This window comes from Hoplias malabaricus, chromosome 2, assembly GCF_029633855.1.
Source record: "Hoplias malabaricus isolate fHopMal1 chromosome 2, fHopMal1.hap1, whole genome shotgun sequence".
In the NCBI taxonomy this organism is placed as follows: domain Eukaryota; kingdom Metazoa; phylum Chordata; class Actinopteri; order Characiformes; family Erythrinidae; genus Hoplias; species Hoplias malabaricus.
The window spans coordinates 13257839-13284147 of NC_089801.1; the positions used below are offsets into that span (position 1 = coordinate 13257839).

A 26309-nucleotide genomic window follows, 5' to 3' on the forward strand; every position below is an offset into this window, starting at 1 on the left:
AATTTCATTCTTGTTGACACTAACAGTGAGCCAGGAACTTGTGATGCAAGTAGGCATGATGTCTGACAACATGGAAAAAACCTCCTTCACAAAGACGCTTTGGAGGATCCGAAGCTCCGCTTGCCGAAACCCGGGATCGAACCAGGGACCTTTAGATCTTCAGTCTAACGCTCTCCCAACTGAGCTATTTCGGCTCGAACGCCGTACGCAGGCAAGTGATCAAAATTGCAGAAATGCAGACGTCGATGGCCAGAAAGACAGGTTTGTTTAGTATTCACAGAATTAAGGACTCTACTCTCTGACATCAGTTCGGTTCCTCAACGTGGTTACATCCCTGTGGTTTGGCCTATTATACCTTTTTCCATTTTCATATAACAGAGGGCAGTCACGAAAGGCTAGGTTCACATGCATCAAACACTAGGTTCCACCGAGATTTGAACTCGGATCACTGGATTCAAAGTCCAGAGTGCTAACCATTACACCATGCAACCGCTGAGAAGCTTTTTCGCTTTCCCAACCAAAGCCCCAAGACGGTCACTCCAGGTGTCCGTGACAGGGATGATCTCTGTCAGAGCACGAGGGGGGAATCTTGAGAGGAGCGGGACCCGAGTGAACTCGAGAGAGCAGAACTCTGTCTAATTGATGATTGTATAGATTTTCACTGGAAGACACTCAGAATGAAGGGCATTGCAGTAGCTCAAGGTAACCATTCCAAAAAACAATGCGAGACATTGAATTGTCAGCCGTTAAAAACCTAATGCAAAGTCAGGTCTCTGAGTCTGCCGAAACCCGGGATCGAACCAGGGACCTTTAGATCTTCAGTCTAACGCTCTCCCAACTGAGCTATTTCGGCATAAAAGAAACACGCGGCGGTCACGGTCACGGTCGGAGAAGTTCGGACCTACATTGGACGCCTAAAGTAGATTTGTTGGAACAACAAAAATGGCTTCACAGGAGACATTGCCAAGTTTCACCACCACAATTAGCAAATGCTACCTTCAAAATTCTTTTGATTGTACAAGTTTCTTAGAAAGCGCGCCCTACATGACACCAAACTTCAGTTTGCTTCCTTGCTTGTGAACGATGCGGTCTACGTTGTGCCGCGAGGGCTCTTTCTTGTTAGTTTAGCCACGCTTGCAATACATAGCGAATCTCTGATACCAAGCGGGCAATCGCTGTTCACTCAGTTGATGTTTGGCGTCCCAAAAACATACCTTGAAAGATTGGCAGAAGGAAACACTAAGAGTAGGTCCCACCGAGATTTGAACTCGGATCGCTGGATTCAGAGTCCAGAGTGCTAACCATTACACCATGGAACCTCTGACCCTTCGGGAGCGTTCGCATCACAATTCCTAATTCTTAATTTGCAAGCTGCGGCAACAATGGGTAAGATTTAATTACTCCGTTCACGAGGAGTAAAACGTCTTGAGAGGAACCAAATATCACAAAGTGGGAATTGTATGAAATGAAGCACAAGTTTGCATTTTAGCGCAAGATTCCAGCACTTCACACTCTGTAGAGAAGGTTCCCTTGCATGTGGGTGGAAACGTTTTAACAGAATTACAATTCGGCTCAGATCAGCGGGTGTTAACAGGATTGCTCCGTCACGCGGTTAAGGCAGCTGCTCCGAGACTCTAGCAAAGGAAACCGAGCAGCAGGTCCCACCGAGATTTGAACTCGGATCGCTGGATTCAGAGTCCAGAGTGCTAACCGTTACACCATGGAACCTCTGCAAGCGTCAGCCACTGAGAGTACGACTGAGGAGCGAAAACTGACAGGAGTGTTATTGTAAAGATTTACAGCTATATATGAGTGAGCTGCTTCCACTTTGGTCAATTTCATTCTTGTTGACACTAACAGTGAGCCAGGAACTTGTGATGCAAGTAGGCATGATGTCTGACAACATGGAAAAAACCTCCTTCACAAGGACGCTTTGGAGGATCCGAAGCTCCGCTTGCCGAAACCCGGGATCGAACCAGGGACCTTTAGATCTTCAGTCTAACGCTCTCCCAACTGAGCTATTTCGGCTCGAACGCCGTACGCAGGCAAGTGATCAAAATTGCAGAAATGCAGACGTCGATGGCCAGAAAGACAGGTTTGTTTAGTATTCACAGAATTAAGGACTCTACTCTCTGACATCAGTTCGGTTCCTCAACGTGGTTACATCCCTGTGGTTTGGCCTATTATACCTTTTTCCATTTTCATATAACAGAGGGCAGTCACGAAAGGCTAGGTTCACATGCATCAAACACTAGGTTCCACCGAGATTTGAACTCGGATCACTGGATTCAAAGTCCAGAGTGCTAACCATTACACCATGGAACCGCTGAGAAGCTTTTTCGCTTTCCCAACCAAAGCCCCAAGACGGTCACTCCAGGTGTCCGTGACAGGGATGATCTCTGTCAGAGCACGAGGGGGGAATCTTGAGAGGAGCGGGACCCGAGTGAACTCGAGAGAGCAGAACTCTGTCTAATTGATGATTGTATAGATTTTCACTGGAAGACACTCAGAATGAAGGGCATTGCAGTAGCTCAAGGTAACCATTCCAAAAAACAATGCGAGACATTGAATTGTCAGCCGTTAAAAACCTAATGCAAAGTCAGGTCTCTGAGTCTGCCGAAACCCGGGATCGAACCAGAGACCTTTAGATCTTCAGTCTAACGCTCTCCCAACTGAGCTATTTCGGCATAAAAGAAACACGCGGCGGTCACGGTCACGGTCGGAGAAGTTCGGACCTACATTGGACGCCTAAAGTAGATTTGTTGGAACAACAAAAATGGCTTCACAGGAGACATTGCCAAGTTTCACCACCACAATTAGCAAATGCTACCTTCAAAATTCTTTTGATTGTACAAGTTTCTTAGAAAGCGCGCCCTACATGACACCAAACTTCAGTTTGCTTCCTTGCTTGTGAACGATGCGGTCTACGTTGTGCCGCGAGGGCTCTTTCTTGTTAGTTTAGCCACGCTTGCAATACATAGCGAATCTCTGATACCAAGCGGGCAATCGCTGTTCACTCAGTTGATGTTTGGCGTCCCAAAAACATACCTTGAAAGATTGGCAGAAGGAAACACTAAGAGTAGGTCCCACCGAGATTTGAACTCGGATCGCTGGATTCAGAGTCCAGAGTGCTAACCATTACACCATGGAACCTCCGACCCTTCGGGAACGTTCGCATCACAATTCCTAATTCTTAATTTGCAAGCTGCGGCAACAATGGGTAAGATTTAATTACTCCGTTCACGAGGAGTAAAACGTCTTGAGAGGAACCAAATATCACAAAGTGGGAATTGTATGAAATGAAGCACAAGTTTGCATTTTAGCGCAAGATTCCAGCACTTCACACTCTGTAGAGAAGGTTCCCTTGCATGTGGGTGGAAACGTTTTAACAGAATTACAATTCGGCCCAGATCAGCGGGTGTTAACAGGATTGCTCCGTCACGCGGTTAAGGCAGCTGCTCCGAGACTCTAGCAAAGGAAACCGAGCAGCAGGTCCCACCGAGATTTGAACTCGGATCGCTGGATTCAGAGTCCAGAGTGCTAACCGTTACACCATGGAACCTCTGCAAGCGTCAGCCACTGAGAGTACGACTGAGGAGCGAAAACTGACAGGAGTGTTATTGTAAAGATTTACAGCTATATATGAGTGAGCTGCTTCCACTTTGGTCAATTTCATTCTTGTTGACACTAACAGTAAGCCAGGAACTTGTGATGCAAGTAGGCATGATGTCTGACAACATGGAAAAAACCTCCTTCACAAGGACGCTTTGGAGGATCCGAAGCTCCGCTTGCCGAAACCCGGGATCGAACCAGGGACCATTAGATCTTCAGTCTAACGCTCTCCCAACTGAGCTATTTCGGCTCGAACGCCGTATGCAGGCAAGTGATCAAAATTGCAGAAATGCAGACGTCGATGGCCAGAAAGACAGGGTTGTTTAGTATTCACAGAATTAAGGACTCTACTCTCTGACATCAGTTCGGTTCCTCAACGTGGTTACATCCCTGTGGTTTGGCCTATTATACCTTTTTCCATTTTCATATAACAGAGGGCAGTCACGAAAGGCTAGGTTCACATGCATCAAACACTAGGTTCCACCGAGATTTGAACTCGGATCACTGGATTCAAAGTCCAGAGTGCTAACCATTACACCATGGAACCGCTGAGAAGCTTTTTCGCTTTCCCAACCAAAGCCCCAAGACGGTCACTCCAGGTGTCCGTGACAGGGATGATCTCTGTCAGAGCACGAGGGGGGAATCTTGAGAGGAGCGGGACCCGAGTGAACTCGAGAGAGCAGAACTCTGTCTAATTGATGATTGTATAGATTTTTCACTGGAAGACACTCAGAATGAAGGGCATTGCAGTAGCTCAAGGTAACCATTCCAAAAAACAATGCGAGACATTGAATTGTCAGCCGTTAAAAACCTAATGCAAAGTCAGGTCTCTGAGTCTGCCGAAACCCGGGATCGAACCAGGGACCTTTAGATCTTCAGTCTAACGCTCTCCCAACTGAGCTATTTCGGCATAAAAGAAACACGCGGCGGTCACGGTCACGGTCGGAGAAGTTCGGACCTACATTGGACGCCTAAAGTAGATTTGTTGGAACAACAAAAATGGCTTCACAGGAGACATTGCCAAGTTTCACCACCACAATTAGCAAATGCTACCTTCAAAATTCTTTTGATTGTACAAGTTTCTTAGAAAGCGCGCCCTACATGACACCAAACTTCAGTTTGCTTCCTTGCTTGTGAACGATGCGGTCTACGTTGTGCCGCGAGGGCTCTTTCTTGTTAGTTTAGCCACGCTTGCAATACATAGCGAATCTCTGATACCAAGCGGGCAATCGCTGTTCACTCAGTTGATGTTTGGCGTCCCAAAAACATACCTTGAAAGATTGGCAGAAGGAAACACTAAGAGTAGGTCCCACCGAGATTTGAACTCGGATCGCTGGATTCAGAGTCCAGAGTGCTAACCATTACACCATGGAACCTCTGACCCTTCGGGAGCGTTCGCATCACAATTCCTAATTCTTAATTTGCAAGCTGCGGCAACAATGGGTAAGATTTAATTACTCCGTTCACGAGGAGTAAAACGTCTTGAGAGGAACCAAATATCACAAAGTGGGAATTGTATGAAATGAAGCACAAGTTTGCATTTTAGCGCAAGATTCCAGCACTTCACACTCTGTAGAGAAGGTTCCCTTGCATGTGGGTGGAAACGTTTTAACAGAATTACAATTCGGCCCAGATCAGCGGGTGTTAACAGGATTGCTCCGTCACGCGGTTAAGGCAGCTGCTCCGAGACTCTAGCAAAGGAAACCGAGCAGCAGGTCCCACCGAGATTTGAACTCGGATCGCTGGATTCAGAGTCCAGAGTGCTAACCGTTACACCATGGAACCTCTGCAAGCGTCAGCCACTGAGAGTACGACTGAGGAGCGAAAACTGACAGGAGTGTTATTGTAAAGATTTACAGCTATATATGAGTGAGCTGCTTCCACTTTGGTCAATTTCATTCTTGTTGACACTAACAGTGAGCCAGGAACTTGTGATGCAAGTAGGCATGATGTCTGACAACATGGAAAAAACCTCCTTCACAAGGACGCTTTGGAGGATCCGAAGCTCCGCTTGCCGAAACCCGGGATCGAACCAGGGACCTTTAGATCTTCAGTCTAACGCTCTCCCAACTGAGCTATTTCGGCTCGAACGCCGTACGCAGGCAAGTGATCAAAATTGCAGAAATGCAGACGTCGATGGCCAGAAAGACAGGTTTGTTTAGTATTCACAGAATTAAGGACTCTACTCTCTGACATCAGTTCGGTTCCTCAACGTGGTTACATCCCTGTGGTTTGGCCTATTATACCTTTTTCCATTTTCATATAACAGAGGGCAGTCACGAAAGGCTAGGTTCACATGCATCAAACACTAGGTTCCACCGAGATTTGAACTCGGATCACTGGATTCAAAGTCCAGAGTGCTAACCATTACACCATGGAACCGCTGAGAAGCTTTTTCGCTTTCCCAACCAAAGCCCCAAGACGGTCACTCCAGGTGTCCGTGACAGGGATGATCTCTGTCAGAGCACGAGGGGGGAATCTTGAGAGGAGCGGGACCCGAGTGAACTCGAGAGAGCAGAACTCTGTCTAATTGATGATTGTATAGATTTTCACTGGAAGACACTCAGAATGAAGGGCATTGCAGTAGCTCAAGGTAACCATTCCAAAAAACAATGCGAGACATTGAATTGTCAGCCGTTAAAAACCTAATGCAAAGTCAGGTCTCTGAGTCTGCCGAAACCCGGGATCGAACCAGGGACCTTTAGATCTTCAGTCTAACGCTCTCCCAACTGAGCTATTTCGGCATAAAAGAAACACGCGGCGGTCACGGTCACGGTCGGAGAAGTTCGGACCTACATTGGACGCCTAAAGTAGATTTGTTGGAACAACAAAAATGGCTTCACAGGAGACATTGCCAAGTTTCACCACCACAATTAGCAAATGCTACCTTCAAAATTCTTTTGATTGTACAAGTTTCTTAGAAAGCGCGCCCTACATGACACCAAACTTCAGTTTGCTTCCTTGCTTGTGAACGATGCGGTCTACGTTGTGCCGCGAGGGCTCTTTCTTGTTAGTTTAGCCACGCTTGCAATACATAGCGAATCTCTGATACCAAGCGGGCAATCGCTGTTCACTCAGTTGATGTTTGGCGTCCCAAAAACATACCTTGAAAGATTGGCAGAAGGAAACACTAAGAGTAGGTCCCACCGAGATTTGAACTCGGATCGCTGGATTCAGAGTCCAGAGTGCTAACCATTACACCATGGAACCTCCGACCCTTCGGGAACGTTCGCATCACAATTCCTAATTCTTAATTTGCAAGCTGCGGCAACAATGGGTAAGATTTAATTACTCCGTTCACGAGGAGTAAAACGTCTTGAGAGGAACCAAATATCACAAAGTGGGAATTGTATGAAATGAAGCACAAGTTTGCATTTTAGCGCAAGATTCCAGCACTTCACACTCTGTAGAGAAGGTTCCCTTGCATGTGGGTGGAAACGTTTTAACAGAATTACAATTCGGCCCAGATCAGCGGGTGTTAACAGGATTGCTCCGTCACGCGGTTAAGGCAGCTGCTCCGAGACTCTAGCAAAGGAAACCGAGCAGCAGGTCCCACCGAGATTTGAACTCGGATCGCTGGATTCAGAGTCCAGAGTGCTAACCGTTACACCATGGAACCTCTGCAAGCGTCAGCCACTGAGAGTACGACTGAGGAGCGAAAACTGACAGGAGTGTTATTGTAAAGATTTACAGCTATATATGAGTGAGCTGCTTCCACTTTGGTCAATTTCATTCTTGTTGACACTAACAGTAAGCCAGGAACTTGTGATGCAAGTAGGCATGATGTCTGACAACATGGAAAAAACCTCCTTCACAAGGACGCTTTGGAGGATCCGAAGCTCCGCTTGCCGAAACCCGGGATCGAACCAGGGACCATTAGATCTTCAGTCTAACGCTCTCCCAACTGAGCTATTTCGGCTCGAACGCCGTATGCAGGCAAGTGATCAAAATTGCAGAAATGCAGACGTCGATGGCCAGAAAGACAGGGTTGTTTAGTATTCACAGAATTAAGGACTCTACTCTCTGACATCAGTTCGGTTCCTCAACGTGGTTACATCCCTGTGGTTTGGCCTATTATACCTTTTTCCATTTTCATATAACAGAGGGCAGTCACGAAAGGCTAGGTTCACATGCATCAAACACTAGGTTCCACCGAGATTTGAACTCGGATCACTGGATTCAAAGTCCAGAGTGCTAACCATTACACCATGGAACCGCTGAGAAGCTTTTTCGCTTTCCCAACCAAAGCCCCAAGACGGTCACTCCAGGTGTCCGTGACAGGGATGATCTCTGTCAGAGCACGAGGGGGGAATCTTGAGAGGAGCGGGACCCGAGTGAACTCGAGAGAGCAGAACTCTGTCTAATTGATGATTGTATAGATTTTTCACTGGAAGACACTCAGAATGAAGGGCATTGCAGTAGCTCAAGGTAACCATTCCAAAAAACAATGCGAGACATTGAATTGTCAGCCGTTAAAAACCTAATGCAAAGTCAGGTCTCTGAGTCTGCCGAAACCCGGAATCGAACCAGGGACCTTTAGATCTTCAGTCTAACGCTCTCCCAACTGAGCTATTTCGGCATAAAGGAAACACGCGGCGGTCACGGTCACGGTCGGAGAAGTTCGGACCTACATTGGACGCCTAAAGTAGATTTGTTGGAACAACAAAAATGGCTTCACAGGAGACATTGCCAAGTTTCACCACCACAATTAGCAAATGCTACCTTCAAAATTCTTTTGATTGTACAAGTTTCTTAGAAAGCGCGCCCTACATGACACCAAACTTCAGTTTGCTTCCTTGCTTGTGAACGATGCGGTCTACGTTGTGCCGCGAGGGCTCTTTCTTGTTAGTTTAGCCACGCTTGCAATACATAGCGAATCTCTGATACCAAGCGGGCAATCGCTGTTCACTCAGTTGATGTTTGGCGTCCCAAAAACATACCTTGAAAGATTGGCAGAAGGAAACACTAAGAGTAGGTCCCACCGAGATTTGAACTCGGATCGCTGGATTCAGAGTCCAGAGTGCTAACCATTACACCATGGAACCTCTTACCCTTCGGGAGCGTTCGCATCACAATTCCTAATTCTTAATTTGCAAGCTGCGGCAACAATGGGTAAGATTTAATTACTCCGTTCACGAGGAGTAAAACGTCTTGAGAGGAACCAAATATCACAAAGTGGGAATTGTATGAAATGAAGCACAAGTTTGCATTTTAGCGCAAGATTCCAGCACTTCACACTCTGTAGAGAAGGTTCCCTTGCATGTGGGTGGAAACGTTTTAACAGAATTACAATTCGGCCCAGATCAGCGGGTGTTAACAGGATTGCTCCGTCACGCGGTTAAGGCAGCTGCTCCGAGACTCTAGCAAAGGAAACCGAGCAGTAGGTCCCACCGAGATTTGAACTCGGATCGCTGGATTCAGAGTCCAGAGTGCTAACCGTTACACCATGGAACCTCTGCGAGCGTCAGCCACTGAGAGTACGACTGAGGAGCGAAAACTGACAGGAGTGTTATTGTAAAGATTTACAGCTATATATGAGTGAGCTGCTTCCACTTTGGTCAATTTCATTCTTGTTGACACTAACAGTGAGCCAGGAACTTGTGATGCAAGTAGGCATGATGTCTGACAACATGGAAAAAACCTCCTTCACAAGGACGCTTTGGAGGATCCGAAGCTCCGCTTGCCGAAACCCGGGATCGAACCAGGGACCTATAGATCTTCAGTCTAACGCTCTCCCAACTGAGCTATTTCGGCTCGAACGCCGTACGCAGGCAAGTGATCAAAATTGCAGAAATGCAGACGTCGATGGCCAGAAAGACAGGTTTGTTTAGTATTCACAGAATTAAGGACTCTACTCTCTGACATCAGTTCGGTTCCTCAACGTGGTTACATCCCTGTGGTTTGGCCTATTATACCTTTTTCCATATAACAGAGGGCAGTCACGAAAGGCTAGGTTCACATGCATCAAACACTAGGTTCCACCGAGATTTGAACTCGGATCACTGGATTCAAAGTCCAGAGTGCTAACCATTACACCATGGAACCGCTGAGAAGCTTTTTCGCTTTCCCAACCAAAGCCCCAAGACGGTCACTCCAGGTGTCCGTGACAGGGATGATCTCTGTCAGAGCACGAGGGGGGAATCTTGAGAGGAGCGGGACCCGAGTGAACTCGAGAGAGCAGAACTCTGTCTAATTGATGATTGTATAGATTTTCACTGGAAGACACTCAGAATGAAGGGCATTGCAGTAGCTCAAGGTAACCATTCCAAAAAACAATGCGAGACATTGAATTGTCAGCCGTTAAAAACCTAATGCAAAGTCAGGTCTCTGAGTCTGCCGAAACCCGGGATCGAACCAGGGACCTTTAGATCTTCAGTCTAACGCTCTCCCAACTGAGCTATTTCGGCATAAAAGAAACACGCGGCGGTCACGGTCACGGTCGGAGAAGTTCGGACCTACATTGGACGCCTAAAGTAGATTTGTTGGAACAACAAAAATGGCTTCACAGGAGACATTGCCAAGTTTCACCACCACAATTAGCAAATGCTACCTTCAAAATTCTTTTGATTGTACAAGTTTCTTAGAAAGCGCGCCCTACATGACACCAAACTTCAGTTTGCTTCCTTGCTTGTGAACGATGCGGTCTACGTTGTGCCGCGAGGGCTCTTTCTTGTTAGTTTAGCCACGCTTGCAATACATAGCGAATCTCTGATACCAAGCGGGCAATCGCTGTTCACTCAGTTGATGTTTGGCGTCCCAAAAACATACCTTGAAAGATTGGCAGAAGGAAACACTAAGAGTAGGTCCCACCGAGATTTGAACTCGGATCGCTGGATTCAGAGTCCAGAGTGCTAACCATTACACCATGGAACCTCTGACCCTTCGGGAGCGTTCGCATCACAATTCCTAATTCTTAATTTGCAAGCTGCGGCAACAATGGGTAAGATTTAATTACTCCGTTCACGAGGAGTAAAACGTCTTGAGAGGAACCAAATATCACAAAGTGGGAATTGTATGAAATGAAGCACAAGTTTGCATTTTAGCGCAAGATTCCAGCACTTCACACTCTGTAGAGAAGGTTCCCTTGCATGTGGGTGGAAACGTTTTAACAGAATTACAATTCGGCCCAGATCAGCGGGTGTTAACAGGATTGCTCCGTCACGCGGTTAAGGCAGCTGCTCCGAGACTCTAGCAAAGGAAACCGAGCAGTAGGTCCCACCGAGATTTGAACTCGGATCGCTGGATTCAGAGTCCAGAGTGCTAACCGTTACACCATGGAACCTCTGCAAGCGTCAGCCACTGAGAGTACGACTGAGGAGCGAAAACTGACAGGAGTGTTATTGTAAAGATTTACAGCTATATATGAGTGAGCTGCTTCCACTTTGGTCAATTTCATTCTTGTTGACACTAACAGTAAGCCAGGAACTTGTGATGCAAGTAGGCATGATGTCTGACAACATGGAAAAAACCTCCTTCACAAGGACGCTTTGGAGGATCCGAAGCTCCGCTTGCCGAAACCCGGGATCGAACCAGGGACCTTTAGATCTTCAGTCTAACGCTCTCCCAACTGAGCTATTTCGGCTCGAACGCCGTATGCAGGCAAGTGATCAAAATTGCAGAAATGCAGACGTCGATGGCCAGAAAGACAGGGTTGTTTAGTATTCACAGAATTAAGGACTCTACTCTCTGACATCAGTTCGGTTCCTCAACGTGGTTACATCCCTGTGGTTTGGCCTATTATACCTTTTTCCATATAACAGAGGGCAGTCACGAAAGGCTAGGTTCACATGCATCAAACACTAGGTTCCACCGAGATTTGAACTCGGATCACTGGATTCAAAGTCCAGAGTGCTAACCATTACACCATGGAACCGCTGAGAAGCTTTTTCGCTTTCCCAACCAAAGCCCCAAGACGGTCACTCCAGGTGTCCGTGACAGGGATGATCTCTGTCAGAGCACGAGGGGGGAATCTTGAGAGGAGCGGGACCCGAGTGAACTCGAGAGAGCAGAACTCTGTCTAATTGATGATTGTATAGATTTTTCACTGGAAGACACTCAGAATGAAGGGCATTGCAGTAGCTCAAGGTAACCATTCCAAAAAACAATGCGAGACATTGAATTGTCAGCCGTTAAAAACCTAATGCAAAGTCAGGTCTCTGAGTCTGCCGAAACCCGGAATCGAACCAGGGACCTTTAGATCTTCAGTCTAACGCTCTCCCAACTGAGCTATTTCGGCATAAAGGAAACACGCGGCGGTCACGGTCACGGTCGGAGAAGTTCGGACCTACATTGGACGCCTAAAGTAGATTTGTTGGAACAACAAAAATGGCTTCACAGGAGACATTGCCAAGTTTCACCACCACAATTAGCAAATGCTACCTTCAAATTTCTTTTGATTGTACAAGTTTCTTAGAAAGCGCGCCCTACATGACACCAAACTTCAGTTTGCTTCCTTGCTTGTGAACGATGCGGTCTACGTTGTGCCGCGAGGGCTCTTTCTTGTTAGTTTAGCCACGCTTGCAATACATAGCGAATCTCTGATACCAAGCGGGCAATCGCTGTTCACTCAGTTGATGTTTGGCGTCCCAAAAACATACCTTGAAAGATTGGCAGAAGGAAACACTAAGAGTAGGTCCCACCGAGATTTGAACTCGGATCGCTGGATTCAGAGTCCAGAGTGCTAACCATTACACCATGGAACCTCTTACCCTTCGGGAGCGTTCGCATCACAATTCCTAATTCTTAATTTGCAAGCTGCGGCAACAATGGGTAAGATTTAATTACTCCGTTCACGAGGAGTAAAACGTCTTGAGAGGAACCAAATATCACAAAGTGGGAATTGTATGAAATGAAGCACAAGTTTGCATTTTAGCGCAAGATTCCAGCACTTCACACTCTGTAGAGAAGGTTCCCTTGCATGTGGGTGGAAACGTTTTAACAGAATTACAATTCGGCCCAGATCAGCGGGTGTTAACAGGATTGCTCCGTCACGCGGTTAAGGCAGCTGCTCCGAGACTCTAGCAAAGGAAACCGAGCAGTAGGTCCCACCGAGATTTGAACTCGGATCGCTGGATTCAGAGTCCAGAGTGCTAACCGTTACACCATGGAACCTCTGCGAGCGTCAGCCACTGAGAGTACGACTGAGGAGCGAAAACTGACAGGAGTGTTATTGTAAAGATTTACAGCTATATATGAGTGAGCTGCTTCCACTTTGGTCAATTTCATTCTTGTTGACACTAACAGTGAGCCAGGAACTTGTGATGCAAGTAGGCATGATGTCTGACAACATGGAAAAAACCTCCTTCACAAGGACGCTTTGGAGGATCCGAAGCTCCGCTTGCCGAAACCCGGGATCGAACCAGGGACCTTTAGATCTTCAGTCTAACGCTCTCCCAACTGAGCTATTTCGGCTCGAACGCCGTACGCAGGCAAGTGATCAAAATTGCAGAAATGCAGACGTCGATGGCCAGAAAGACAGGGTTGTTTAGTATTCACAGAATTAAGGACTCTACTCTCTGACATCAGTTCGGTTCCTCAACGTGGTTACATCCCTGTGGTTTGGCCTATTATACCTTTTTCCATTTTCATATAACAGAGGGCAGTCACGAAAGGCTAGGTTCACATGCATCAAACACTAGGTTCCACCGAGATTTGAACTCGGATCACTGGATTCAAAGTCCAGAGTGCTAACCATTACACCATGGAACCGCTGAGAAGCTTTTTCGCTTTCCCAACCAAAGCCCCAAGACGGTCACTCCAGGTGTCCGTGACAGGGATGATCTCTGTCAGAGCACGAGGGGGGAATCTTGAGAGGAGCGGGACCCGAGTGAACTCGAGAGAGCAGAACTCTGTCTAATTGATGATTGTATAGATTTTCACTGGAAGACACTCAGAATGAAGGGCATTGCAGTAGCTCAAGGTAACCATTCCAAAAAACAATGCGAGACATTGAATTGTCAGCCGTTAAAAACCTAATGCAAAGTCAGGTCTCTGAGTCTGCCGAAACCCGGGATCGAACCAGGGACCTTTAGATCTTCAGTCTAACGCTCTCCCAACTGAGCTATTTCGGCATAAAAGAAACACGCGGCGGTCACGGTCACGGTCGGAGAAGTTCGGACCTACATTGGACGCCTAAAGTAGATTTGTTGGAACAACAAAAATGGCTTCACAGGAGACATTGCCAAGTTTCACCACCACAATTAGCAAATGCTACCTTCAAAATTCTTTTGATTGTACAAGTTTCTTAGAAAGCGCGCCCTACATGACACCAAACTTCAGTTTGCTTCCTTGCTTGTGAACGATGCGGTCTACGTTGTGCCGCGAGGGCTCTTTCTTGTTAGTTTAGCCACGCTTGCAATACATAGCGAATCTCTGATACCAAGCGGGCAATCGCTGTTCACTCAGTTGATGTTTGGCGTCCCAAAAACATACCTTGAAAGATTGGCAGAAGGAAACACTAAGAGTAGGTCCCACCGAGATTTGAACTCGGATCGCTGGATTCAGAGTCCAGAGTGCTAACCATTACACCATGGAACCTCCGACCCTTCAGGAGCGTTCGCATCACAATTCCTAATTCTTAATTTGCAAGCTGCGGCAACAATGGGTAAGATTTAATTACTCCGTTCACGAGGAGTAAAACGTCTTGAGAGGAACCAAATATCACAAAGTGGGAATTGTATGAAATGAAGCACAAGTTTGCATTTTAGCGCAAGATTCCAGCACTTCACACTCTGTAGAGAAGGTTCCCTTGCATGTGGGTGGAAACGTTTTAACAGAATTACAATTCGGCCCAGATCAGCGGGTGTTAACAGGATTGCTCCGTCACGCGGTTAAGGCAGCTGCTCCGAGACTCTAGCAAAGGAAACCGAGCAGCAGGTCCCACCGAGATTTGAACTCGGATCGCTGGATTCAGAGTCCAGAGTGCTAACCGTTACACCATGGAACCTCTGCAAGCGTCAGCCACTGAGAGTACGACTGAGGAGCGAAAACTGACAGGAGTGTTATTGTAAAGATTTACAGCTATATATGAGTGAGCTGCTTCCACTTTGGTCAATTTCATTCTTGTTGACACTAACAGTGAGCCAGGAACTTGTGATGCAAGTAGGCATGATGTCTGACAACATGGAAAAAACCTCCTTCACAAGGACGCTTTGGAGGATCCGAAGCTCCGCTTGCCGAAACCCGGGATTGAACCAGGGACCTTTAGATCTTCAGTCTAACGCTCTCCCAACTGAGCTATTTCGGCTCGAACGCCATATGCAGGCAAGTGATCAAAATTGCAGAAATGCAGACGTCGATGGCCAGAAAGACAGGGTTGTTTAGTATTCACAGAATTAAGGACTCTACTCTCTGACATCAGTTCGGTTCCTCAACGTGGTTACATCCCTGTGGTTTGGCCTATTATACCTTTTTCCATATAACAGAGGGCAGTCACGAAAGGCTAGGTTCACATGCATCAAACACTAGGTTCCACCGAGATTTGAACTCGGATCACTGGATTCAAAGTCCAGAGTGCTAACCATTACACCATGGAACCGCTGAGAAGCTTTTTCGCTTTCCCAACCAAAGCCCCAAGACGGTCACTCCAGGTGTCCGTGACAGGGATGATCTCTGTCAGAGCACGAGGGGGGAATCTTGAGAGGAGCGGGACCCGAGTGAACTCGAGAGAGCAGAACTCTGTCTAATTGATGATTGTATAGATTTTTCACTGGAAGACACTCAGAATGAAGGGCATTGCAGTAGCTCAAGGTAACCATTCCAAAAAACAATGCGAGACATTGAATTGTCAGCCGTTAAAAACCTAATGCAAAGTCAGGTCTCTGAGTCTGCCGAAACCCGGGATCGAACCAGGGACCTTTAGATCTTCAGTCTAACGCTCTCCCAACTGAGCTATTTCGGCATAAAAGAAACACCCGGCGGTCACGGTCACGGTCGGAGAAGTTCGGACCTACATTGGACGCCTAAAGTAGATTTGTTGGAACAACAAAAATGGCTTCACAGGAGACATTGCCAAGTTTCACCACCACAATTAGCAAATGCTACCTTCAAAATTCTTTTGATTGTACAAGTTTCTTAGAAAGCGCGCCCTACATGACACCAAACTTCAGTTTGCTTCCTTGCTTGTGAACGATGCGGTCTACGTTGTGCCGCGAGGGCTCTTTCTTGTTAGTTTAGCCACGCTTGCAATACATAGCGAATCTCTGATACCAAGCGGGCAATCGCTGTTCACTCAGTTGATGTTTGGCGTCCCAAAAACATACCTTGAAAGATTGGCAGAAGGAAACACTAAGAGTAGGTCCCACCGAGATTTGAACTCGGATCGCTGGATTCAGAGTCCAGAGTGCTAACCATTACACCATGGAACCTCCGACCCTTCGGGAGCGTTCGCATCACAATTCCTAATTCTTAATTTGCAAGCTGCGGCAACAATGGGTAAGATTTAATTACTCCGTTCACGAGGAGTAAAACGTCTTGAGAGGAACCAAATATCACAAAGTGGGAATTGTATGAAATGAAGCACAAGTTTGCATTTTAGCGCAAGATTCCAGCACTTCACACTCTGTAGAGAAGGTTCCCTTGCATGTGGGTGGAAACGTTTTAACAGAATTACAATTCGGCCCAGATCAGCGGGTGTTAACAGGATTGCTCCGTCACGCGGTTAAGGCAGCTGCTCCGAGACTCTAGCAAAGGAAACCGAGCAGCAGGTCCCACCGAGATTTGAACTCGGATCGCTGGATTCAGAGTCCAGAGTGCTAACCGTTACACCATGGAACCTCTGCAAGCGTCAGCCACTGAGAGTACGACTGAGGAGCGAAAACTGACAGGAGTGTTATTGTAAAGATTTACAGCTATATATGAGTGAGCTGCTTCCACTTTGGTCAATTTCATTCTTGTTGACACTAACAGTGAGCCAGGAACTTGTGATGCAAGTAGGCATGATGTCTGACAACATGGAAAAAACCTCCTTCACAAGGACGCTTTGGAGGATCCGAAGCTCCGCTTGCCGATACCCGGGATCGAACCAGGGACCTTTAGATCTTCAGTCTAACGCTCTCCCAACTGAGCTATTTCGGCTCGAACGCCGTATGCAGGCAAGTGATCAAAATTGCAGAAATGCAGACGTCGATGGCCAGAAAGACAGGGTTGTTTAGTATTCACAGAATTAAGGACTCTACTCTCTGACATCAGTTCGGTTCCTCAACGTGGTTACATCCCTGTGGTTTGGCCTATTATACCTTTTTCCATTTTCATATAACAGAGGGCAGTCACGAAAGGCTAGGTTCACATGCATCAAACACTAGGTTCCACCGAGATTTGAACTCGGATCACTGGATTCAAAGTCCAGAGTGCTAACCATTACACCATGGAACCGCTGAGAAGCTTTTTCGCTTTCCCAACCAAAGCCCCAAGACGGTCACTCCAGGTGTCCGTGACAGGGATGATCTCTGTCAGAGCACGAGGGGGGAATCTTGAGAGGAGCGGGACCCGAGTGAACTCGAGAGAGCAGAACTCTGTCTAATTGATGATTGTATAGATTTTTCACTGGAAGACACTCAGAATGAAGGGCATTGCAGTAGCTACCTTCAAAATTCTTTTGATTGTACAAGTTTCTTAGAAAGCGCGCCCTACATGACACCAAACTTCAGTTTGCTTCCTTGCTTGTGAACGATGCGGTCTACGTTGTGCCGCGAGGGCTCTTTCTTGTTAGTTTAGCCACGCTTGCAATACATAGCGAATCTCTGATACCAAGCGGGCAATCGCTGTTCACTCAGTTGATGTTTGGCGTCCCAAAAACATACCTTGAAAGATTGGCAGAAGGAAACACTAAGAGTAGGTCCCACCGAGATTTGAACTCGGATCGCTGGATTCAGAGTCCAGAGTGCTAACCATTACACCATGGAACCTCCGACCCTTCGGGAGCGTTCGCATCACAATTCCTAATTCTTAATTTGCAAGCTGCGGCAACAATGGGTAAGATTTAATTACTCCGTTCACGAGGAGTAAAACGTCTTGAGAGGAACCAAATATCACAAAGTGGGAATTGTATGAAATGAAGCACAAGTTTGCATTTTAGCGCAAGATTCCAGCACTTCACACTCTGTAGAGAAGGTTCCCTTGCATGTGGGTGGAAACGTTTTAACAGAATTACAATTCGGCCCAGATCAGCGGGTGTTAACAGGATTGCTCCGTCACGCGGTTAAGGCAGCTGCTCCGAGACTCTAGCAAAGGAAACCGAGCAGCAGGTCCCACCGAGATTTGAACTCTGATCGCTGGATTCAGAGTCCAGAGTGCTAACCGTTACACCATGGAACCTCTGCAAGCGTCAGCCACTGAGAGTACGACTGAGGAGCGAAAACTGACAGGAGTGTTATTGTAAAGATTTACAGCTATATATGAGTGAGCTGCTTCCACTTTGGTCAATTTCATTCTTGTTGACACTAACAGTGAGCCAGGAACTTGTGATGCAAGTAGGCATGATGTCTGACAACATGGAAAAAACCTCCTTCACAAAGACGCTTTGGAGGATCCGAAGCTCCGCTTGCCGAAACCCGGGATCGAACCAGGGACCTTTAGATCTTCAGTCTAACGCTCTCCCAACTGAGCTATTTCGGCTCGAACGCCGTACGCAGGCAAGTGATCAAAATTGCAGAAATGCAGACGTCGATGGCCAGAAAGACAGGTTTGTTTAGTATTCACAGAATTAAGGACTCTACTCTCTGACATCAGTTCGGTTCCTCAACGTGGTTACATCCCTGTGGTTTGGCCTATTATACCTTTTTCCATTTTCATATAACAGAGGGCAGTCACGAAAGGCTAGGTTCACATGCATCAAACACTAGGTTCCACCGAGATTTGAACTCGGATCACTGGATTCAAAGTCCAGAGTGCTAACCATTACACCATGCAACCGCTGAGAAGCTTTTTCGCTTTCCCAACCAAAGCCCCAAGACGGTCACTCCAGGTGTCCGTGACAGGGATGATCTCTGTCAGAGCACGAGGGGGGAATCTTGAGAGGAGCGGGACCCGAGTGAACTCGAGAGAGCAGAACTCTGTCTAATTGATGATTGTATAGATTTTCACTGGAAGACACTCAGAATGAAGGGCATTGCAGTAGCTCAAGGTAACCATTCCAAAAAACAATGCGAGACATTGAATTGTCAGCCGTTAAAAACCTAATGCAAAGTCAGGTCTCTGAGTCTGCCGAAACCCGGGATCGAACCAGGGACCTTTAGATCTTCAGTCTAACGCTCTCCCAACTGAGCTATTTCGGCATAAAAGAAACACGCGGCGGTCACGGTCACGGTCGGAGAAGTTCGGACCTACATTGGACGCCTAAAGTAGATTTGTTGGAACAACAAAAATGGCTTCACAGGAGACATTGCCAAGTTTCACCACCACAATTAGCAAATGCTACCTTCAAAATTCTTTTGATTGTACAAGTTTCTTAGAAAGCGCGCCCTACATGACACCAAACTTCAGTTTGCTTCCTTGCTTGTGAACGATGCGGTCTACGTTGTGCCGCGAGGGCTCTTTCTTGTTAGTTTAGCCACGCTTGCAATACATAGCGAATCTCTGATACCAAGCGGGCAATCGCTGTTCACTCAGTTGATGTTTGGCGTCCCAAAAACATACCTTGAAAGATTGGCAGAAGGAAACACTAAGAGTAGGTCCCACCGAGATTTGAACTCGGATCGCTGGATTCAGAGTCCAGAGTGCTAACCATTACACCATGGAACCTCTGACCCTTCGGGAGCGTTCGCATCACAATTCCTAATTCTTAATTTGCAAGCTGCGGCAACAATGGGTAAGATTTAATTACTCCGTTCACGAGGAGTAAAACGTCTTGAGAGGAACCAAATATCACAAAGTGGGAATTGTATGAAATGAAGCACAAGTTTGCATTTTAGCGCAAGATTCCAGCACTTCACACTCTGTAGAGAAGGTTCCCTTGCATGTGGGTGGAAACGTTTTAACAGAATTACAATTCGGCCCAGATCAGCGGGTGTTAACAGGATTGCTCCGTCACGCGGTTAAGGCAGCTGCTCCGAGACTCTAGCAAAGGAAACCGAGCAGCAGGTCCCACCGAGATTTGAACTCGGATCGCTGGATTCAGAGTCCAGAGTGCTAACCGTTACACCATGGAACCTCTGCGAGCGTCAGCCACTGAGAGTACGACTGAGGAGCGAAAACTGACAGGAGTGTTATTGTAAAGATTTACAGCTATATATGAGTGAGCTGCTTCCACTTTGGTCAATTTCATTCTTGTTGACACTAACAGTGAGCCAGGAACTTGTGATGCAAGTAGGCATGATGTCTGACAACATGGAAAAAACCTCCTTCACAAGGACGCTTTGGAGGATCCGAAGCTCCGCTTGCCGAAACCCGGGATCGAACCAGGGACCTTTAGATCTTCAGTCTAACGCTCTCCCAACTGAGCTATTTCGGCTCGAACGCCGTACGCAGGCAAGTGATCAAAATTGCAGAAATGCAGACGTCGATGGCCAGAAAGACAGGTTTGTTTAGTATTCACAGAATTAAGGACTCTACTCTCTGACATCAGTTCGGTTCCTCAACGTGGTTACATCCCTGTGGTTTGGCCTATTATACCTTTTTCCATTTTCATATAACAGAGGGCAGTCACGAAAGGCTAGGTTCACATGCATCAAACACTAGGTTCCACCGAGATTTGAACTCGGATCACTGGATTCAAAGTCCAGAGTGCTAACCATTACACCATGGAACCGCTGAGAAGCTTTTTCGCTTTCCCAACCAAAGCCCCAAGACGGTCACTCCAGGTGTCCGTGACAGGGATGATCTCTGTCAGAGCACGAGGGGGGAATCTTGAGAGGAGCGGGACCCGAGTGAACTCGAGAGAGCAGAACTCTGTCTAATTGATGATTGTATAGATTTTCACTGGAAGACACTCAGAATGAAGGGCATTGCAGTAGCTCAAGGTAACCATTCCAAAAAACAATGCGAGACATTGAATTGTCAGCCGTTAAAAACCTAATGCAAAGTCAGGTCTCTGAGTCTGCCGAAACCCGGGATCGAACCAGAGACCTTTAGATCTTCAGTCTAACGCTCTCCCAACTGAGCTATTTCGGCATAAAAGAAACACGCGGCGGTCACGGTCACGGTCGGAGAAGTTCGGACCTACATTGGACGCCTAAAGTAGATTTGTTGGAACAACAAAAATGGCTTCACAGGAGACATTGCCAAGTTTCACCACCACAATTAGCAAATGCTACCTTCAAAATTCTTTTGATTGTACAAGTTTCTTAGAAAGCGCGCCCTACATGACACCAAACTTCAGTTTGCTTCCTTGCTTGTGAACGATGCGGTCTACGTTGTGCCGCGAGGGCTCTTTCTTGTTAGTTTAGCCACGCTTGCAATACATAGCGAATCTCTGATACCAAGCGGGCAATCGCTGTTCACTCAGTTGATGTTTGGCGTCCCAAAAACATACCTTGAAAGATTGGCAGAAGGAAACACTAAGAGTAGGTCCCACCGAGATTTGAACTCGGATCGCTGGATTCAGAGTCCAGAGTGCTAACCATTACACCATGGAACCTCCGACCCTTCGGGAACGTTCGCATCACAATTCCTAATTCTTAATTTGCAAGCTGCGGCAACAATGGGTAAGATTTAATTACTCCGTTCACGAGGAGTAAAACGTCTTGAGAGGAACCAAATATCACAAAGTGGGAATTGTATGAAATGAAGCACAAGTTTGCATTTTAGCGCAAGATTCCAGCACTTCACACTCTGTAGAGAAGGTTCCCTTGCATGTGGGTGGAAACGTTTTAACAGAATTACAATTCGGCCCAGATCAGCGGGTGTTAACAGGATTGCTCCGTCACGCGGTTAAGGCAGCTGCTCCGAGACTCTAGCAAAGGAAACCGAGCAGCAGGTCCCACCGAGATTTGAACTCGGATCGCTGGATTCAGAGTCCAGAGTGCTAACCGTTACACCATGGAACCTCTGCAAGCGTCAGCCACTGAGAGTACGACTGAGGAGCGAAAACTGACAGGAGTGTTATTGTAAAGATTTACAGCTATATATGAGTGAGCTGCTTCCACTTTGGTCAATTTCATTCTTGTTGACACTAACAGTAAGCCAGGAACTTGTGATGCAAGTAGGCATGATGTCTGACAACATGGAAAAAACCTCCTTCACAAGGACGCTTTGGAGGATCCGAAGCTCCGCTTGCCGAAACCCGGGATCGAACCAGGGACCATTAGATCTTCAGTCTAACGCTCTCCCAACTGAGCTATTTCGGCTCGAACGCCGTATGCAGGCAAGTGATCAAAATTGCAGAAATGCAGACGTCGATGGCCAGAAAGACAGGGTTGTTTAGTATTCACAGAATTAAGGACTCTACTCTCTGACATCAGTTCGGTTCCTCAACGTGGTTACATCCCTGTGGTTTGGCCTATTATACCTTTTTCCATTTTCATATAACAGAGGGCAGTCACGAAAGGCTAGGTTCACATGCATCAAACACTAGGTTCCACCGAGATTTGAACTCGGATCACTGGATTCAAAGTCCAGAGTGCTAACCATTACACCATGGAACCGCTGAGAAGCTTTTTCGCTTTCCCAACCAAAGCCCCAAGACGGTCACTCCAGGTGTCCGTGACAGGGATGATCTCTGTCAGAGCACGAGGGGGGAATCTTGAGAGGAGCGGGACCCGAGTGAACTCGAGAGAGCAGAACTCTGTCTAATTGATGATTGTATAGATTTTTCACTGGAAGACACTCAGAATGAAGGGCATTGCAGTAGCTCAAGGTAACCATTCCAAAAAACAATGCGAGACATTGAATTGTCAGCCGTTAAAAACCTAATGCAAAGTCAGGTCTCTGAGTCTGCCGAAACCCGGGATCGAACCAGGGACCTTTAGATCTTCAGTCTAACGCTCTCCCAACTGAGCTATTTCGGCATAAAAGAAACACGCGGCGGTCACGGTCACGGTCGGAGAAGTTCGGACCTACATTGGACGCCTAAAGTAGATTTGTTGGAACAACAAAAATGGCTTCACAGGAGACATTGCCAAGTTTCACCACCACAATTAGCAAATGCTACCTTCAAAATTCTTTTGATTGTACAAGTTTCTTAGAAAGCGCGCCCTACATGACACCAAACTTCAGTTTGCTTCCTTGCTTGTGAACGATGCGGTCTACGTTGTGCCGCGAGGGCTCTTTCTTGTTAGTTTAGCCACGCTTGCAATACATAGCGAATCTCTGATACCAAGCGGGCAATCGCTGTTCACTCAGTTGATGTTTGGCGTCCCAAAAACATACCTTGAAAGATTGGCAGAAGGAAACACTAAGAGTAGGTCCCACCGAGATTTGAACTCGGATCGCTGGATTCAGAGTCCAGAGTGCTAACCATTACACCATGGAACCTCTGACCCTTCGGGAGCGTTCGCATCACAATTCCTAATTCTTAATTTGCAAGCTGCGGCAACAATGGGTAAGATTTAATTACTCCGTTCACGAGGAGTAAAACGTCTTGAGAGGAACCAAATATCACAAAGTGGGAATTGTATGAAATGAAGCACAAGTTTGCATTTTAGCGCAAGATTCCAGCACTTCACACTCTGTAGAGAAGGTTCCCTTGCATGTGGGTGGAAACGTTTTAACAGAATTACAATTCGGCCCAGATCAGCGGGTGTTAACAGGATTGCTCCGTCACGCGGTTAAGGCAGCTGCTCCGAGACTCTAGCAAAGGAAACCGAGCAGCAGGTCCCACCGAGATTTGAACTCGGATCGCTGGATTCAGAGTCCAGAGTGCTAACCGTTACACCATGGAACCTCTGCAAGCGTCAGCCACTGAGAGTACGACTGAGGAGCGAAAACTGACAGGAGTGTTATTGTAAAGATTTACAGCTATATATGAGTGAGCTGCTTCCACTTTGGTCAATTTCATTCTTGTTGACACTAACAGTGAGCCAGGAACTTGTGATGCAAGTAGGCATGATGTCTGACAACATGGAAAAAACCTCCTTCACAAGGACGCTTTGGAGGATCCGAAGCTCCGCTTGCCGAAACCCGGGATCGAACCAGGGACCTTTAGATCTTCAGTCTAACGCTCTCCCAACTGAGCTATTTCGGCTCGAACGCCGTACGCAGGCAAGTGATCAAAATTGCAGAAATGCAGACGTCGATGGCCAGAAAGACAGGTTTGTTTAGTATTCACAGAATTAAGGACTCTACTCTCTGACATCAGTTCGGTTCCTCAACGTGGTTACATCCCTGTGGTTTGGCCTATTATACCTTTTTCCATTTTCATATAACAGAGGGCAGTCACGAAAGGCTAGGTTCACATGCATCAAACACTAGGTTCCACCGAGATTTGAACTCGGATCACTGGATTCAAAGTCCAGAGTGCTAACCATTACACCATGGAACCGCTGAGAAGCTTTTTCGCTTTCCCAACCAAAGCCCCAAGACGGTCACTCCAGGTGTCCGTGACAGGGATGATCTCTGTCAGAGCACGAGGGGGGAATCTTGAGAGGAGCGGGACCCGAGTGAACTCGAGAGAGCAGAACTCTGTCTAATTGATGATTGTATAGATTTTCACTGGAAGACACTCAGAATGAAGGGCATTGCAGTAGCTCAAGGTAACCATTCCAAAAAACAATGCGAGACATTGAATTGTCAGCCGTTAAAAACCTAATGCAAAGTCAGGTCTCTGAGTCTGCCGAAACCCGGGATCGAACCAGGGACCTTTAGATCTTCAGTCTAACGCTCTCCCAACTGAGCTATTTCGGCATAAAAGAAACACGCGGCGGTCACGGTCACGGTCGGAGAAGTTCGGACCTACATTGGACGCCTAAAGTAGATTTGTTGGAACAACAAAAATGGCTTCACAGGAGACATTGCCAAGTTTCACCACCACAATTAGCAAATGCTACCTTCAAAATTCTTTTGATTGTACAAGTTTCTTAGAAAGCGCGCCCTACATGACACCAAACTTCAGTTTGCTTCCTTGCTTGTGAACGATGCGGTCTACGTTGTGCCGCGAGGGCTCTTTCTTGTTAGTTTAGCCACGCTTGCAATACATAGCGAATCTCTGATACCAAGCGGGCAATCGCTGTTCACTCAGTTGATGTTTGGCGTCCCAAAAACATACCTTGAAAGATTGGCAGAAGGAAACACTAAGAGTAGGTCCCACCGAGATTTGAACTCGGATCGCTGGATTCAGAGTCCAGAGTGCTAACCATTACACCATGGAACCTCTGACCCTTCGGGAGCGTTCGCATCACAATTCCTAATTCTTAATTTGCAAGCTGCGGCAACAATGGGTAAGATTTAATTACTCCGTTCACGAGGAGTAAAACGTCTTGAGAGGAACCAAATATCACAAAGTGGGAATTGTATGAAATGAAGCACAAGTTTGCATTTTAGCGCAAGATTCCAGCACTTCACACTCTGTAGAGAAGGTTCCCTTGCATGTGGGTGGAAACGTTTTAACAGAATTACAATTCGGCCCAGATCAGCGGGTGTTAACAGGATTGCTCCGTCACGCGGTTAAGGCAGCTGCTCCGAGACTCTAGCAAAGGAAACCGAGCAGCAGGTCCCACCGAGATTTGAACTCGGATCGCTGGATTCAGAGTCCAGAGTGCTAACCGTTACACCATGGAACCTCTGCAAGCGTCAGCCACTGAGAGTACGACTGAGGAGCGAAAACTGACAGGAGTGTTATTGTAAAGATTTACAGCTATATATGAGTGAGCTGCTTCCACTTTGGTCAATTTCATTCTTGTTGACACTAACAGTGAGCCAGGAACTTGTGATGCAAGTAGGCATGATGTCTGACAACATGGAAAAAACCTCCTTCACAAGGACGCTTTGGAGGATCCGAAGCTCCGCTTGCCGAAACCCGGGATCGAACCAGGGACCTTTAGATCTTCAGTCTAACGCTCTCCCAACTGAGCTATTTCGGCTCGAACGCCGTACGCAGGCAAGTGATCAAAATTGCAGAAATGCAGACGTCGATGGCCAGAAAGACAGGTTTGTTTAGTATTCACAGAATTAAGGACTCTACTCTCTGACATCAGTTCGGTTCCTCAACGTGGTTACATCCCTGTGGTTTGGCCTATTATACCTTTTTCCATTTTCATATAACAGAGGGCAGTCACGAAAGGCTAGGTTCACATGCATCAAACACTAGGTTCCACCGAGATTTGAACTCGGATCACTGGATTCAAAGTCCAGAGTGCTAACCATTACACCATGGAACCGCTGAGAAGCTTTTTCGCTTTCCCAACCAAAGCCCCAAGACGGTCACTCCAGGTGTCCGTGACAGGGATGATCTCTGTCAGAGCACGAGGGGGGAATCTTGAGAGGAGCGGGACCCGAGTGAACTCGAGAGAGCAGAACTCTGTCTAATTGATGATTGTATAGATTTTCACTGGAAGACACTCAGAATGAAGGGCATTGCAGTAGCTCAAGGTAACCATTCCAAAAAACAATGCGAGACATTGAATTGTCAGCCGTTAAAAACCTAATGCAAAGTCAGGTCTCTGAGTCTGCCGAAACCCGGGATCGAACCAGGGACCTTTAGATCTTCAGTCTAACGCTCTCCCAACTGAGCTATTTCGGCATAAAAGAAACACGCGGCGGTCACGGTCACGGTCGGAGAAGTTCGGACCTACATTGGACGCCTAAAGTAGATTTGTTGGAACAACAAA

General features: G+C 46.9%; 68 non-coding genes across 68 annotated transcripts; all 68 read right to left on the reverse strand.

Annotated features, from left to right (window-relative positions):
• Window positions 1-121: 121 nt before the first annotated feature.
• Window positions 122-194, reverse strand: trnaf-gaa (transfer RNA phenylalanine (anticodon GAA)). Its single transcript has one exon. It is a non-coding gene; the product is annotated as a tRNA-Phe (tRNA).
• A 225-nt stretch (window positions 195-419) lies between these two features.
• On the reverse strand, window positions 420-491 carry trnaq-uug (transfer RNA glutamine (anticodon UUG)). The gene has a single exon. It is a non-coding gene; the product is annotated as a tRNA-Gln (tRNA).
• A 289-nt stretch (window positions 492-780) lies between these two features.
• Window positions 781-853, reverse strand: trnaf-gaa (transfer RNA phenylalanine (anticodon GAA)). The gene has a single exon. It is a non-coding gene; the product is annotated as a tRNA-Phe (tRNA).
• Window positions 854-1247: 394 nt separating this feature from the next.
• Window positions 1248-1319, reverse strand: trnaq-cug (transfer RNA glutamine (anticodon CUG)). Its single transcript has one exon. It is a non-coding gene; the product is annotated as a tRNA-Gln (tRNA).
• A 337-nt stretch (window positions 1320-1656) lies between these two features.
• trnaq-cug (transfer RNA glutamine (anticodon CUG)) lies at window positions 1657-1728 on the reverse strand. Its single transcript has one exon. It is a non-coding gene; the product is annotated as a tRNA-Gln (tRNA).
• Window positions 1729-1955: 227 nt separating this feature from the next.
• On the reverse strand, window positions 1956-2028 carry trnaf-gaa (transfer RNA phenylalanine (anticodon GAA)). The gene has a single exon. It is a non-coding gene; the product is annotated as a tRNA-Phe (tRNA).
• A 225-nt stretch (window positions 2029-2253) lies between these two features.
• Window positions 2254-2325, reverse strand: trnaq-uug (transfer RNA glutamine (anticodon UUG)). The gene has a single exon. It is a non-coding gene; the product is annotated as a tRNA-Gln (tRNA).
• Window positions 2326-3081: 756 nt separating this feature from the next.
• On the reverse strand, window positions 3082-3153 carry trnaq-cug (transfer RNA glutamine (anticodon CUG)). Its single transcript has one exon. It is a non-coding gene; the product is annotated as a tRNA-Gln (tRNA).
• Window positions 3154-3490: 337 nt separating this feature from the next.
• Window positions 3491-3562, reverse strand: trnaq-cug (transfer RNA glutamine (anticodon CUG)). The gene has a single exon. It is a non-coding gene; the product is annotated as a tRNA-Gln (tRNA).
• A 227-nt stretch (window positions 3563-3789) lies between these two features.
• On the reverse strand, window positions 3790-3862 carry trnaf-gaa (transfer RNA phenylalanine (anticodon GAA)). The gene has a single exon. It is a non-coding gene; the product is annotated as a tRNA-Phe (tRNA).
• A 225-nt stretch (window positions 3863-4087) lies between these two features.
• trnaq-uug (transfer RNA glutamine (anticodon UUG)) lies at window positions 4088-4159 on the reverse strand. The gene has a single exon. It is a non-coding gene; the product is annotated as a tRNA-Gln (tRNA).
• A 290-nt stretch (window positions 4160-4449) lies between these two features.
• Window positions 4450-4522, reverse strand: trnaf-gaa (transfer RNA phenylalanine (anticodon GAA)). The gene has a single exon. It is a non-coding gene; the product is annotated as a tRNA-Phe (tRNA).
• Window positions 4523-4916: 394 nt separating this feature from the next.
• On the reverse strand, window positions 4917-4988 carry trnaq-cug (transfer RNA glutamine (anticodon CUG)). The gene has a single exon. It is a non-coding gene; the product is annotated as a tRNA-Gln (tRNA).
• Window positions 4989-5325: 337 nt separating this feature from the next.
• On the reverse strand, window positions 5326-5397 carry trnaq-cug (transfer RNA glutamine (anticodon CUG)). Its single transcript has one exon. It is a non-coding gene; the product is annotated as a tRNA-Gln (tRNA).
• A 227-nt stretch (window positions 5398-5624) lies between these two features.
• trnaf-gaa (transfer RNA phenylalanine (anticodon GAA)) lies at window positions 5625-5697 on the reverse strand. The gene has a single exon. It is a non-coding gene; the product is annotated as a tRNA-Phe (tRNA).
• A 225-nt stretch (window positions 5698-5922) lies between these two features.
• Window positions 5923-5994, reverse strand: trnaq-uug (transfer RNA glutamine (anticodon UUG)). The gene has a single exon. It is a non-coding gene; the product is annotated as a tRNA-Gln (tRNA).
• Window positions 5995-6283: 289 nt separating this feature from the next.
• Window positions 6284-6356, reverse strand: trnaf-gaa (transfer RNA phenylalanine (anticodon GAA)). Its single transcript has one exon. It is a non-coding gene; the product is annotated as a tRNA-Phe (tRNA).
• Window positions 6357-6750: 394 nt separating this feature from the next.
• trnaq-cug (transfer RNA glutamine (anticodon CUG)) lies at window positions 6751-6822 on the reverse strand. The gene has a single exon. It is a non-coding gene; the product is annotated as a tRNA-Gln (tRNA).
• Window positions 6823-7159: 337 nt separating this feature from the next.
• Window positions 7160-7231, reverse strand: trnaq-cug (transfer RNA glutamine (anticodon CUG)). Its single transcript has one exon. It is a non-coding gene; the product is annotated as a tRNA-Gln (tRNA).
• Window positions 7232-7458: 227 nt separating this feature from the next.
• Window positions 7459-7531, reverse strand: trnaf-gaa (transfer RNA phenylalanine (anticodon GAA)). Its single transcript has one exon. It is a non-coding gene; the product is annotated as a tRNA-Phe (tRNA).
• A 225-nt stretch (window positions 7532-7756) lies between these two features.
• Window positions 7757-7828, reverse strand: trnaq-uug (transfer RNA glutamine (anticodon UUG)). Its single transcript has one exon. It is a non-coding gene; the product is annotated as a tRNA-Gln (tRNA).
• A 290-nt stretch (window positions 7829-8118) lies between these two features.
• On the reverse strand, window positions 8119-8191 carry trnaf-gaa (transfer RNA phenylalanine (anticodon GAA)). Its single transcript has one exon. It is a non-coding gene; the product is annotated as a tRNA-Phe (tRNA).
• A 394-nt stretch (window positions 8192-8585) lies between these two features.
• On the reverse strand, window positions 8586-8657 carry trnaq-cug (transfer RNA glutamine (anticodon CUG)). The gene has a single exon. It is a non-coding gene; the product is annotated as a tRNA-Gln (tRNA).
• Window positions 8658-8994: 337 nt separating this feature from the next.
• trnaq-cug (transfer RNA glutamine (anticodon CUG)) lies at window positions 8995-9066 on the reverse strand. The gene has a single exon. It is a non-coding gene; the product is annotated as a tRNA-Gln (tRNA).
• Window positions 9067-9585: 519 nt separating this feature from the next.
• trnaq-uug (transfer RNA glutamine (anticodon UUG)) lies at window positions 9586-9657 on the reverse strand. Its single transcript has one exon. It is a non-coding gene; the product is annotated as a tRNA-Gln (tRNA).
• Window positions 9658-9946: 289 nt separating this feature from the next.
• On the reverse strand, window positions 9947-10019 carry trnaf-gaa (transfer RNA phenylalanine (anticodon GAA)). The gene has a single exon. It is a non-coding gene; the product is annotated as a tRNA-Phe (tRNA).
• Window positions 10020-10413: 394 nt separating this feature from the next.
• Window positions 10414-10485, reverse strand: trnaq-cug (transfer RNA glutamine (anticodon CUG)). The gene has a single exon. It is a non-coding gene; the product is annotated as a tRNA-Gln (tRNA).
• A 337-nt stretch (window positions 10486-10822) lies between these two features.
• trnaq-cug (transfer RNA glutamine (anticodon CUG)) lies at window positions 10823-10894 on the reverse strand. The gene has a single exon. It is a non-coding gene; the product is annotated as a tRNA-Gln (tRNA).
• Window positions 10895-11121: 227 nt separating this feature from the next.
• trnaf-gaa (transfer RNA phenylalanine (anticodon GAA)) lies at window positions 11122-11194 on the reverse strand. Its single transcript has one exon. It is a non-coding gene; the product is annotated as a tRNA-Phe (tRNA).
• A 219-nt stretch (window positions 11195-11413) lies between these two features.
• Window positions 11414-11485, reverse strand: trnaq-uug (transfer RNA glutamine (anticodon UUG)). The gene has a single exon. It is a non-coding gene; the product is annotated as a tRNA-Gln (tRNA).
• A 290-nt stretch (window positions 11486-11775) lies between these two features.
• On the reverse strand, window positions 11776-11848 carry trnaf-gaa (transfer RNA phenylalanine (anticodon GAA)). The gene has a single exon. It is a non-coding gene; the product is annotated as a tRNA-Phe (tRNA).
• A 394-nt stretch (window positions 11849-12242) lies between these two features.
• trnaq-cug (transfer RNA glutamine (anticodon CUG)) lies at window positions 12243-12314 on the reverse strand. The gene has a single exon. It is a non-coding gene; the product is annotated as a tRNA-Gln (tRNA).
• Window positions 12315-12651: 337 nt separating this feature from the next.
• trnaq-cug (transfer RNA glutamine (anticodon CUG)) lies at window positions 12652-12723 on the reverse strand. The gene has a single exon. It is a non-coding gene; the product is annotated as a tRNA-Gln (tRNA).
• A 227-nt stretch (window positions 12724-12950) lies between these two features.
• On the reverse strand, window positions 12951-13023 carry trnaf-gaa (transfer RNA phenylalanine (anticodon GAA)). The gene has a single exon. It is a non-coding gene; the product is annotated as a tRNA-Phe (tRNA).
• Window positions 13024-13248: 225 nt separating this feature from the next.
• Window positions 13249-13320, reverse strand: trnaq-uug (transfer RNA glutamine (anticodon UUG)). Its single transcript has one exon. It is a non-coding gene; the product is annotated as a tRNA-Gln (tRNA).
• A 289-nt stretch (window positions 13321-13609) lies between these two features.
• On the reverse strand, window positions 13610-13682 carry trnaf-gaa (transfer RNA phenylalanine (anticodon GAA)). Its single transcript has one exon. It is a non-coding gene; the product is annotated as a tRNA-Phe (tRNA).
• Window positions 13683-14076: 394 nt separating this feature from the next.
• Window positions 14077-14148, reverse strand: trnaq-cug (transfer RNA glutamine (anticodon CUG)). Its single transcript has one exon. It is a non-coding gene; the product is annotated as a tRNA-Gln (tRNA).
• Window positions 14149-14485: 337 nt separating this feature from the next.
• On the reverse strand, window positions 14486-14557 carry trnaq-cug (transfer RNA glutamine (anticodon CUG)). Its single transcript has one exon. It is a non-coding gene; the product is annotated as a tRNA-Gln (tRNA).
• A 227-nt stretch (window positions 14558-14784) lies between these two features.
• Window positions 14785-14857, reverse strand: trnaf-gaa (transfer RNA phenylalanine (anticodon GAA)). Its single transcript has one exon. It is a non-coding gene; the product is annotated as a tRNA-Phe (tRNA).
• A 219-nt stretch (window positions 14858-15076) lies between these two features.
• trnaq-uug (transfer RNA glutamine (anticodon UUG)) lies at window positions 15077-15148 on the reverse strand. Its single transcript has one exon. It is a non-coding gene; the product is annotated as a tRNA-Gln (tRNA).
• A 290-nt stretch (window positions 15149-15438) lies between these two features.
• On the reverse strand, window positions 15439-15511 carry trnaf-gaa (transfer RNA phenylalanine (anticodon GAA)). The gene has a single exon. It is a non-coding gene; the product is annotated as a tRNA-Phe (tRNA).
• A 394-nt stretch (window positions 15512-15905) lies between these two features.
• On the reverse strand, window positions 15906-15977 carry trnaq-cug (transfer RNA glutamine (anticodon CUG)). Its single transcript has one exon. It is a non-coding gene; the product is annotated as a tRNA-Gln (tRNA).
• Window positions 15978-16314: 337 nt separating this feature from the next.
• trnaq-cug (transfer RNA glutamine (anticodon CUG)) lies at window positions 16315-16386 on the reverse strand. Its single transcript has one exon. It is a non-coding gene; the product is annotated as a tRNA-Gln (tRNA).
• Window positions 16387-16911: 525 nt separating this feature from the next.
• trnaq-uug (transfer RNA glutamine (anticodon UUG)) lies at window positions 16912-16983 on the reverse strand. Its single transcript has one exon. It is a non-coding gene; the product is annotated as a tRNA-Gln (tRNA).
• Window positions 16984-17444: 461 nt separating this feature from the next.
• On the reverse strand, window positions 17445-17516 carry trnaq-cug (transfer RNA glutamine (anticodon CUG)). Its single transcript has one exon. It is a non-coding gene; the product is annotated as a tRNA-Gln (tRNA).
• Window positions 17517-17853: 337 nt separating this feature from the next.
• Window positions 17854-17925, reverse strand: trnaq-cug (transfer RNA glutamine (anticodon CUG)). Its single transcript has one exon. It is a non-coding gene; the product is annotated as a tRNA-Gln (tRNA).
• Window positions 17926-18152: 227 nt separating this feature from the next.
• Window positions 18153-18225, reverse strand: trnaf-gaa (transfer RNA phenylalanine (anticodon GAA)). Its single transcript has one exon. It is a non-coding gene; the product is annotated as a tRNA-Phe (tRNA).
• A 225-nt stretch (window positions 18226-18450) lies between these two features.
• On the reverse strand, window positions 18451-18522 carry trnaq-uug (transfer RNA glutamine (anticodon UUG)). The gene has a single exon. It is a non-coding gene; the product is annotated as a tRNA-Gln (tRNA).
• A 289-nt stretch (window positions 18523-18811) lies between these two features.
• trnaf-gaa (transfer RNA phenylalanine (anticodon GAA)) lies at window positions 18812-18884 on the reverse strand. Its single transcript has one exon. It is a non-coding gene; the product is annotated as a tRNA-Phe (tRNA).
• Window positions 18885-19278: 394 nt separating this feature from the next.
• trnaq-cug (transfer RNA glutamine (anticodon CUG)) lies at window positions 19279-19350 on the reverse strand. The gene has a single exon. It is a non-coding gene; the product is annotated as a tRNA-Gln (tRNA).
• A 337-nt stretch (window positions 19351-19687) lies between these two features.
• trnaq-cug (transfer RNA glutamine (anticodon CUG)) lies at window positions 19688-19759 on the reverse strand. The gene has a single exon. It is a non-coding gene; the product is annotated as a tRNA-Gln (tRNA).
• A 227-nt stretch (window positions 19760-19986) lies between these two features.
• trnaf-gaa (transfer RNA phenylalanine (anticodon GAA)) lies at window positions 19987-20059 on the reverse strand. Its single transcript has one exon. It is a non-coding gene; the product is annotated as a tRNA-Phe (tRNA).
• A 225-nt stretch (window positions 20060-20284) lies between these two features.
• Window positions 20285-20356, reverse strand: trnaq-uug (transfer RNA glutamine (anticodon UUG)). Its single transcript has one exon. It is a non-coding gene; the product is annotated as a tRNA-Gln (tRNA).
• Window positions 20357-21112: 756 nt separating this feature from the next.
• trnaq-cug (transfer RNA glutamine (anticodon CUG)) lies at window positions 21113-21184 on the reverse strand. Its single transcript has one exon. It is a non-coding gene; the product is annotated as a tRNA-Gln (tRNA).
• A 337-nt stretch (window positions 21185-21521) lies between these two features.
• On the reverse strand, window positions 21522-21593 carry trnaq-cug (transfer RNA glutamine (anticodon CUG)). The gene has a single exon. It is a non-coding gene; the product is annotated as a tRNA-Gln (tRNA).
• Window positions 21594-21820: 227 nt separating this feature from the next.
• Window positions 21821-21893, reverse strand: trnaf-gaa (transfer RNA phenylalanine (anticodon GAA)). Its single transcript has one exon. It is a non-coding gene; the product is annotated as a tRNA-Phe (tRNA).
• Window positions 21894-22118: 225 nt separating this feature from the next.
• On the reverse strand, window positions 22119-22190 carry trnaq-uug (transfer RNA glutamine (anticodon UUG)). Its single transcript has one exon. It is a non-coding gene; the product is annotated as a tRNA-Gln (tRNA).
• Window positions 22191-22480: 290 nt separating this feature from the next.
• Window positions 22481-22553, reverse strand: trnaf-gaa (transfer RNA phenylalanine (anticodon GAA)). Its single transcript has one exon. It is a non-coding gene; the product is annotated as a tRNA-Phe (tRNA).
• Window positions 22554-22947: 394 nt separating this feature from the next.
• Window positions 22948-23019, reverse strand: trnaq-cug (transfer RNA glutamine (anticodon CUG)). The gene has a single exon. It is a non-coding gene; the product is annotated as a tRNA-Gln (tRNA).
• Window positions 23020-23356: 337 nt separating this feature from the next.
• trnaq-cug (transfer RNA glutamine (anticodon CUG)) lies at window positions 23357-23428 on the reverse strand. The gene has a single exon. It is a non-coding gene; the product is annotated as a tRNA-Gln (tRNA).
• A 227-nt stretch (window positions 23429-23655) lies between these two features.
• On the reverse strand, window positions 23656-23728 carry trnaf-gaa (transfer RNA phenylalanine (anticodon GAA)). Its single transcript has one exon. It is a non-coding gene; the product is annotated as a tRNA-Phe (tRNA).
• A 225-nt stretch (window positions 23729-23953) lies between these two features.
• Window positions 23954-24025, reverse strand: trnaq-uug (transfer RNA glutamine (anticodon UUG)). The gene has a single exon. It is a non-coding gene; the product is annotated as a tRNA-Gln (tRNA).
• A 289-nt stretch (window positions 24026-24314) lies between these two features.
• trnaf-gaa (transfer RNA phenylalanine (anticodon GAA)) lies at window positions 24315-24387 on the reverse strand. The gene has a single exon. It is a non-coding gene; the product is annotated as a tRNA-Phe (tRNA).
• Window positions 24388-24781: 394 nt separating this feature from the next.
• On the reverse strand, window positions 24782-24853 carry trnaq-cug (transfer RNA glutamine (anticodon CUG)). The gene has a single exon. It is a non-coding gene; the product is annotated as a tRNA-Gln (tRNA).
• A 337-nt stretch (window positions 24854-25190) lies between these two features.
• Window positions 25191-25262, reverse strand: trnaq-cug (transfer RNA glutamine (anticodon CUG)). The gene has a single exon. It is a non-coding gene; the product is annotated as a tRNA-Gln (tRNA).
• Window positions 25263-25489: 227 nt separating this feature from the next.
• trnaf-gaa (transfer RNA phenylalanine (anticodon GAA)) lies at window positions 25490-25562 on the reverse strand. Its single transcript has one exon. It is a non-coding gene; the product is annotated as a tRNA-Phe (tRNA).
• A 225-nt stretch (window positions 25563-25787) lies between these two features.
• On the reverse strand, window positions 25788-25859 carry trnaq-uug (transfer RNA glutamine (anticodon UUG)). Its single transcript has one exon. It is a non-coding gene; the product is annotated as a tRNA-Gln (tRNA).
• Window positions 25860-26148: 289 nt separating this feature from the next.
• trnaf-gaa (transfer RNA phenylalanine (anticodon GAA)) lies at window positions 26149-26221 on the reverse strand. Its single transcript has one exon. It is a non-coding gene; the product is annotated as a tRNA-Phe (tRNA).
• Window positions 26222-26309: the final 88 nt, after the last annotated feature.